Source organism: Rhinopithecus roxellana, chromosome 8 (assembly GCF_007565055.1).
Source record: "Rhinopithecus roxellana isolate Shanxi Qingling chromosome 8, ASM756505v1, whole genome shotgun sequence".
NCBI classification, from domain to species: Eukaryota; Metazoa; Chordata; class Mammalia; order Primates; family Cercopithecidae; genus Rhinopithecus; species Rhinopithecus roxellana.
In genome coordinates this window covers 43,623,520-43,632,978 of record NC_044556.1, presented here as the reverse complement: position 1 = coordinate 43,632,978, position 9,459 = coordinate 43,623,520, and positions in this window count along the sequence as shown.

The window sequence follows — 9,459 nt, the reverse complement described above, 5'->3', positions numbered from 1 at the left end:
GCACGCCTGTAGTCCCAGCTACTCAAGAGGCTGAGGTGGGAGGATCACCTAAATCTGAGAAGTTGAGGATCACGTAATCTGAGAAGTAGAGACCTCAGTGAGCTGTAATTGTGCCACTGCACGCCAGCCTGGGTTACAAAGAAAGACTCTGTCTCAGAAAAAAAAAAAAAATAGCTGGGCATGGTGGCTCACAACTGGACTGGGTGGCTAATCCCAGCACTTTGTGAAGCCAAGGTGGGTGGATCATCTGAGGTCAGGTGCCTGGTCAACATGATGAAACACCATCTCTACTAAAAATATAAAAAGTTACCGGGCATGGTGGTGGGTGCCTGTAATCCCAGCTGCTCAGGAGGCTGAGGCAACAGAGTGAGACTCTGTGTCAAAAAACAAAAAATAAAAAATAGAACAGTGCCTGGCACATAGTGACCACAGCATAAGTACATGTTGATTGAATGCATGATACATGAGTCCTCATTATCACCACCTGAGTGCTCAAGAGACAATCGCAGTGAAGAGCAGAAGCTCTGAAATCAGAGCTTCTGGGTTCCACCATTTATCAGTTCTATGATCTCCAGCAACTTATGTAACTTTTCTGCACCTTGGTTTCCTCGTCTGTAAAATGAAAATAATGGAAGTCTTTTTTTTTTTTTTTTTTTTTTTTTGAGGCGGTGTCTCGCTCTGTCGCCTGGACTGGAGTGCAGTGGCCGGATCTCAGCTCACTGCAAGCTCTGCTTCCCGGGTTTACGCCATTCTCCTGCCTCAGCCTCCCGAGTAGCTGGGACTACAGGCACCCACCACCTTGCCCGGCTAGTTTTTGTATTTTTTTTAGTAGAGACGGGGTTTCACTGTGTTAGCCAGGATGGTCTCGATCTCCTGACCTCGTGATCCGCCCGTCTCGGCCTCCCAAAGTGCTGGGATTACAGGCTTGAGCCACCGCGCCCGGCCAATAATGGAAGTCTTTACTTCCTAAGATTATAAGGATTAGGGAGTCAATACATGCAAGATACTCAGAATAGCACTTGGTATAAAGTAAGTACTCAATAAATATTAGATGTTATTTTTTGCCTCTTAGCTGGTCCTCCTGCATCTATTCTGCCCCTCTTGATCTTTTCCATATTGCAGACTGAGTGAAATTTTCCAAAATGCAAATCCATGTCACATGCACAAGTACACGCGCGCACACACACACACACACACTCACATCACTAGAAAAACCATTCTATGGTTTTTGTGTCCCCCAAGGCCCTGCCTGCTTCTCCAGCCTTACCTGGTGCCTCCCTCCTTCTTGCTCTTGAGCTTCAGCCATGCCTGCTCTCTCTCTCAGTTACAAACTCATCATGCCATAGGGCCTTTGCCCATGATGGTCCCTCTATCTGGAAAGTCATTTTCCTCCTCAACTCCACTCTCACCTGCTCCCCTTGCATGGATAACTTATGCTCATCTTTCAGATCTCAGCTCAAGCGTCCCTTCCACAAGGATCTTCCCACACTGACACTAAGTCAAGTTTCTTTGTTAAAAACTCCTACAAATGTGATCCCTCAGAAGTTATCTCAATTTGTAATTATCCACTTTTTTGTGTGACCATGTGGCTATCTGCTGACTTTTCCTCTAAACTGTAAGCCCCATAAAATCAGGAAGCATGTCTGTTTCCACTGTTTTTGCTACAGCATCTACTGTGTCCAGAACGTACAAGGTACTTTATTCTTTTTGTTTCTTTGTTTGTTTGTTTGTTTGTTTGAGATGGGGTCTTGCTCTGTCACCCAGGCTGGAGTGCGGTGGGGCAATCTTGGATCACTGCAGCCTCCGCTTCCTGGGCTCAAATGATTCTCCCACCTCAGTCTCCCAAGTAGCTGGGACTACAGGTACACGCCACCATGTCCAGCTAATTTTTGTTTTTTGTTTTTTTTTTTAGTAGAGACGGCATTTCTCTATGTTGGCCAGGCTGGTCTCAAACTCCTGACCTCGTGATTTGCCCGCCTCTACCTCCCAAAGTGCTGAAATTACAGGCGTGAGCCACCACGCCCGGCCTCAAGGTATTTTATTCTTATTGAATGAATAAATGAGTCTGCAGCAGAAACAACACAGCCACTATACAGGGCCTCTGGGGGACACTCTTACTCCTCCATAATTATTGGTGCCAAAACCGGACAAGAACCTCTGCCCTTTGGGCAGTCCACACAGAGTTAGTGAAAGATGGGGTTTGAGTCACAAGTCTCCTGGTCACCAGCAGTGAGTCCTTGGCTGAGTCACATTACCTCTCTGAACCTTGACATCTTCATGTGTAAAATGTGGATCATGATTCTTATCTCACTGCAGTTGTCAAGAGGACCACAAAAACCTTGGATGTGAAAGTGCTCACTAAAACTTTTGCCAGGCTGGGCGTGTCGGCTCACGTCTGTAATCCCAGCACTTTGGGAGGCTGAGACGGACAGATCACAAGGCCAGGAGTTTGAGACCAGCCTGGCCAATAATCGTGAAGCCCTGTCTCTACTAAAATACAAAAAATGAGCCGGGTGTGGAGGCGGGTGCCTGTAATCCCAGCTACTCGGGAGGCTGAGGCAGGAGGATTGCTTGAACCCAGGAGGCGTAGGTTGCAGTGAGCCAAGATTGCACCACTGCACTCCAGCCTGAGTGACAGAGCAAGACTCTGTCTCAAAAAAAAAAAACTTTTACCAGGTGCAGTGGCTCACACCTGTAATCCCAGCACTTTGGGAGGCTGAAGCAGGAGGATCGTTTGAACCAGGGAGTTTGAGGCTGTGGTGAGCTAGGATCATGCCACTGCACTCCAGCCTAGGTGACAGAGTGAGAACTTGTCTCAAAAAAAGAAAGAAATCCACTTTTGTGTGTCTGTGTGTGTGTGTGTCTGTGTGTGTGTGTGTGTGTGTGTGTGTATAGTCTCACTATGTTTTTCAGGCTGGTCTGGAACCCCTGGGCTCAAACAATCCTCCCTCCTCAGCCTCCCAAAGTGCCGAGAGCTCACAAGTGTGAGCCACAATGCCAAACCAAAAACAACACTTCTAACACTGGACAAAGATAGTATTGTTTAGTTTTTCAAAAGGGACTTTACTAGGAATCTAAATGTAAAATGAAACCAAATTTACAGAAAATACAAAAGTTGACACAGATAATTTCAGGTTTCTTACCCTATGTGACAAAATGAGCCAGGCTCTCACCCTAAAGAATGATAGATCTGAGGCTAGGTGCGGTAGCTCACACCTATAATCCCAGCACTTAGGGAGGCCAAGGTGGGAAGATCACTTGAGCCCATGAGTTCAAGACCAGCCTGGCCAACGTAAGGAGATATCATCTCTACAGAAAACTTTTGAAAATTAGCCAGGCATGGTGACCCTGCATCTGTAGTCCTAGCCATTCAGGAGGCTGAGGTAGGAGGAGTGCTTGAACTGGGGAGGTCACGGCTGCAGTGAGCTGTAATCACACCCCTACTCCAGCCTGGGCAACAGAGCAAGACCCTGTCTCAAAAATAAAAAACAATGGCAGGTGTGCTACAGATGGGTTTGACGGGCACAACTTACGGGGCACCCACCACTTCAGTCCCAAGAGGGTTAGACACTGGGCCAGGCCAGCGCTGGACCCCAGACAGAGGAAAGGCCTTCTCAGCTCCACTGTGAGGCCCCACAGAGACCTGCCTCTGGCCCTTCTCTCTTTTGATATGCTCAGGCAGGCATCTGGTTCACAGCTCCTGGGTAAGGGAGGCATGCCCTTCTCTTGCCCCAGCAGTCCGGAGGGAGGCCGCAGGCTGAGCCCACTGACCCTCCAGTGGCTGCTTTTTCTCCTTTGGGACCTCTCTGGCTCCAGGCTCTGAAGCCAAAGCTTTGGCTACTGTTACAGTCCTCTGACCTCCTCTGAAGTTCAGCTTCCTCCCCAGAGCCCTTAAACCCCCTAGCAACAGGCTTCTAATTAGCATCACACACATACTCATTTCCTGCCAGCTGTCCTACAGTCTCCGTGGGGTGGAAGGGCTGGTTTCATCCAAGTACTGCAGGCAGTGAGGGGAGAAAAACCCATCTTCTCTCAAGGAGGCAGAAGTGGTGCTGGGGACAGAGATGGGACTGGCCTGCAGCTGCTCCCTCACCCCTCCTAAGAGAGTCTCTGTCTTGTCTCTGATACAGAGATAACATTGCCTTCTCTCCCCAGTTTCCATCTCCTTTTATTCATTTATTATTTATTTATTTATTTATTTATTTATTTATTTATTTATTTATTTATTTTGAGACAGTGTCTCGCTCTGTCGCCCAGGCTGGAATGCAGCAGTGCGATCTCGGCTCACTGCAACCTCCAACTCTCAGGTTCAAGCGATTCTCCTGTCTTGGCCTCCTGAGTAGCTAGGACTACAGGCGTGCACCACCACACCCAGCTAATTTTTTGTATTTTTAGTAGAGACGGGGGTTTCACCATCTTGACCAGACTGATCTTGAACTCCTGACAATCTGCCTACAATCTGCCTGCCTCAGCCTCCCAAAGTGCTGGGATTACAGGCGTGAGCAACCGTATCCAGCCCCTTCTCCTTTCAGAAGGAAAGACAGGAATGCTGAGTGGGGTGAGAGGGAGCAGGCACAGTATTAAGGACTCGAAAATGAGGGAGGAGGCAGGAAGGGCAGCTCTACCCTGAATTGCCTCCAGGATTTTCCAGGAGATCCCCCATCCCCTGGGCTTCGAGGATTCACCTCCTTCACTACCCCAAGGCCTTGGCACCATGATCCTTGCTCTGTCTTCCAGAAGGCTCTTTGCCTTTTTCCTCCTCACCCCCTCCAGGCCTGCCCCTCTCCTGCCTTCTGTTCCAGCCCAGCTCATGCCTCCTCTAGGAAGCCTTCCTAGGTAGCACCTACTCTGCATTGCTGGTGACCCTGCTGTTCCCTAAAGCAGTAGTCTGTCTTCACAAGGTTTGTTTCTGTGCTCCCTGAAGGAATTGTTCTTTTCTTGAGCCCTAAAGGAATTTCTTAAACTATGTACTGGTTTGCACATTTTTCAGGTTGACAGTTAAGATTTTTCATCATGTTTAATTCATTGCCAAATATGCAGTTTCTGAAGTGTTTTACATATTGCAACATTTTAAAATAAAACTGCTAGGATTCTGTTCTAAATGTATGTTCAATTAAATCTAAATATTATAATGACTTGATACCCTCCACCATCCATTTATTTAATTATTCATTCATTCATTTATTTTTTGAAACACAGTCTCACTCTTTTGCCCAGGCTGGGGTGCAGTGGCATGATCTCAGCTCACTACAACCTCTGCCTTCCAGGTTCAAGTGATTCTCATGTCTCAGCCTCCTGAGTAGCTGAAATTACAGGCATGCACCACCATGCCCAGCTATTATTTGTATTTTTTAGCAGAGACGGGGTTTCACCATGCTGGCCAGTCTGGTCTCGAGCTCCTGACCTTAGGTCATCTGCCCACCTCAGCTTCCCAAAGTGCTGGGATTACAGGTATGAGCCACTGAACCCGGCCTCCATCATCTGTTTAAAATACATATGTATAATAGAACAACCAGACAGGAGATCAGTAAGGAAACAGATAACCTAAACAACAGTATAGACCAACTGTCCCTAAGAGTATACATGGAATTCTCCACTTGATAACATCCAAATACACATTCTTCCTAATCACATACAGAATATTTTCCAGGAGAGAGCACATGTCAGGTCACACAGTAAACCTTAACAAATTTAAGAAGATAGAAATCATGCCAAATATTTTTTATGATCACAACGAAATCAAACTAGAAATCAATAGCAGTAGGAAAACTGGAAAACTCACAAATATGTGGAAATTGCACAACATACTCTTGAACAACCAGTGGATCAAAGAAGAAATCACAAGGGAAATTATAAAACATCTTGAGAAAGGCTGGGCGTGGTGCCTCACACCTGTAATCCCAGCACTTTGGGAGGCCAAGGCAGGTGGATCACGAGGTCAGGAGATTGAGACCATCCTGGATAACATGGTTAAACCCCGTCTCTACTAAAAAAAAAAATACAAAAAAAATTAGCCAGGTGTGGTGGCGGGTGCCTGTAGTCCCAGCTACTCGGGAGGCTGAGGCAGGAAAATGGCGTGAACCCAAGAGGCAGAGCTTGCAGTGAGCTGAGATCACGCCACTGCACTCCAGCCTGAGCGACAGAGCAAGACTGCATCTCCAAAAAAAATAAAATAAAATCAAAACCACAACATACCAACACTTATGAGATGCCACAAAAGTAGTGTAAAGAGGGAAGTTTATAGTGGTAAATGCTAAATTTAAATAGAAGAAAGATGACCAGGCCCAGTGGCTCACACCTATAATCCCAGCACTCTGGAAGGCTGAGTGGGCAGGTAACCTGAGGTCAGGAGTTTGAGACCAGACTGGTAACATGGTAAAACCCTGTCTCTACTGAATATACAAAAACTCACCTGAGCCTTGTGGCACATGCCTGTAATCCCAGCTACTTGGGAGGCTGAGGCACAAGAATTGCTTGAACCTGGGAGGCAGAGGTTGCAGCAAGCTGAGATCGCACCACTGTTGTCCAGCCTAGGTGACAGAGCAAGACTCCATCTCAAAAAACAAAACAAAAACAAAGAAAAAGAAAAAGAAGAAAGATCTCAAATCAACAACCTAACTTTACACTTTGAGGAACTACAAAAAGAAGAATAAACTAATCTCAAAGTTAGCAGAAGAAAGGAAATAATAAAGTTTAGAGCAGAAATAATAGCCAGGCACAGTGGCTCACACCTGTAATCCCAACACTTTGGGAGGGCAAGACAGATGGATCACTTGAGGTCAGGAGTTCGAGACCAGCCTGGCCAATATGGTAAAACCCTATCCCTACTAAAAATACAAAAATTAGCTGGGCGTGGTGGCATACACCTATAGTCCCACCTACTCAGGAGGCTGAGGCAGGAGAATCACCTGAACCCGGGAGGTCGAGATTACAGTGAGCCAAGATTGTGCCACTGCACTCCAGCCTGGGTGACAAAGCAAGATTCTGTCTCAAAAAAAAAAGAAAAGAAAAGAAACAGAAAGTAGAATTGTATTCACTGTGGGGAGGCAGAAACAGTTGTTGTTCAAAGGGTATAGGGTTACAATCGTGCAAGATGAAAAAGTTCTAGAGATCTGTTGTACAACGTATATACAGTTAACAATACTGTAATGCACACTAAAAAAAGAGAGTAAATTTATGTCTTTTTTTAACCAGTTAACAGATAGTGATAGATAGATAGATAGATAGATAGATAGATAGATAGATAGATAGATAGATAGCAGATAGGTAGATAGGTAGGTAGATAAATAGATGATTGATTGATAGATACATAGATGGATGGATGGATGGATGGATGGATGGATGGATGGATGGATAGATAGATAGATAGATAGAGATAAACCTCCCTCCCAACAAAACATGTTAACTCATTCTTTATCATTCAGTCAAGATAGCATAGTAGGCCGGGCATGGTAGCTTACGCCTGTAATTCCAGCACTCTGGGAGGCTGAGGCAGGTGGATCTCTTGAGACCAGCAGTTCAAGACCAGCCTGGCCAACATAGTGAAACCCCTTCTCTACTAAAAATACAAAAATTAGCTAGGTGTGGTGGCGCCAGCCTGTAATCCCAGCTACTGGGGGTGGGAAAGGAGGAACAGTGCCAAACCTTGAGCGCTGCCCTGTTCCAGGGCAGATCAGTTTTAGAAGGTTGAGGATCTGTAAGTGGATGCCAATAAAATTATTGTGCCTGTGCATCTTTTGGAAAGCCTTAAGCTGTTCCCATCTAAAAACCACTGATTCCCAGTTTTGCAGGGTGAGTTTCCTACTGGGATCTCCCTCAGTGCAAGAGCAGGGGAGAAACCAAGGAACTGGCAATGTCCCCTCCAGCAGTTGCAAGTCATGGCTTCCATTCCCCCTGGCCTCCCACACTCCTTCTTCCGTGCACCTCTACTTCTCCATCCCACAACTTCTCTCTGTATCGGAATAGGCTACTAATGAGAATTCAGAGCCTCAGTGCCACTCATGGTTCAAGACTAAGGATAATGGGAGTTCCCTCTCTTGGCTTTGGAGCCCCCCTCCCTCTATCTCTGTATAGGGGAGCTTCTTCCTTCTCCCTTCCTTCTTGTCCCTCTTGCCTATTAAACTCTCTGCTCCTTAAAACCACTCCATGTGTGTCCGTGTTGTTTTATCTAAACCAGCATGAGGACCAAGAACCCTGGTGTTCCTCCACTCATCAGAGACATATCATTTTAGTGCGTTGGCCAGGAAAGGAAATTCATTCATCTGATTGAGTCAAGGAAACATTTTAAACTATTTATGGCCTTTAAACATTGAGTAAAGTGTACTCCTATGAACAAAATTTGGAGGTGTACTCCTATGAACAAAATTTGGAGCATGTTTATTTCTCTGCCTGGTTCCTCTAGATTTGGGAAACTATCTGAATCAAGTTTGACATGCAGAGTCAATAAAAGCCCCTTGGGGAGAACTGGCCTCATGCCTTGTCTACACAATCTCTGCACACGGTTCCTAACCTGTGGTCAGTAAAGAATGTCACTTTCTAACAGGTCTGGGAGCTCCAAGTTTATCTTGGGATCTCAAGAGGAGAGGATCACACAACTAACAGGTATTTGAGGATACAAACCCATGACTGGGCTACGCTTTAATAGTCTTATCTGAAATTCCTTGTGAAACAGAGTTTCATCAAAGCCAATCCAAAAGGCCTGTGCGGAAATAACCATTCTTGCTGCACTTTATGCAAATAATCAGGCCAAGCATAAGACTATACAGTTTATTCATGATTTGTTTTTTCCAAAAATGAGGACTAGAGAGAAAAATGGTGCTCCAAAGCTTATCACACATTTGTCATTAAGTCCTAGTCTCATTAATTGTTTTCAAGCTTTTCGCCTACATTTTTGACTAACCCTGCTTATTCCTGTGAATCAAGCAGTGATCTCCTGCAGCTTGGAAGAAAAAAATAAGGGATGGGTAACACAAAATCTGCATCAATATACTAGTTCTGGGCAATTATTCTGCAAATTCTGCCAGGTAATAAAAGTGAGTAGGGTGTCCATAACCCAGAGATTTCTTTGTTCAGGAAAATAAAACCAAGGAACTTCATAGACCCCCAAAGGGGAATTCTATATCTTGACAGGTAAAAGTTTAGATGGAAATTATCTACCACACCACACTTATGGAAACTGCCCTACTCACTCTGTTATTTGCAATAGGATTATACATGGTAGCACCTTCTAACTGAAATATTAAACAGAGAGTTTCCATCGCTGTCATATTTTGCTTAATCATTATCCTTATAGCAGGGATAGTAGTTACTAATGAAAAGGAAGCATGAAAGTTTTACTGTCACTGAATCTGCTAGGACTTTTTATTGGGTTTAGTGATGCAGTTTTAAACGAAACATGCTGCTTTTGGATTAACACTTCTAGTAAAGTAAAGGAAAATCTACGAGTACTTAAAAATCAAA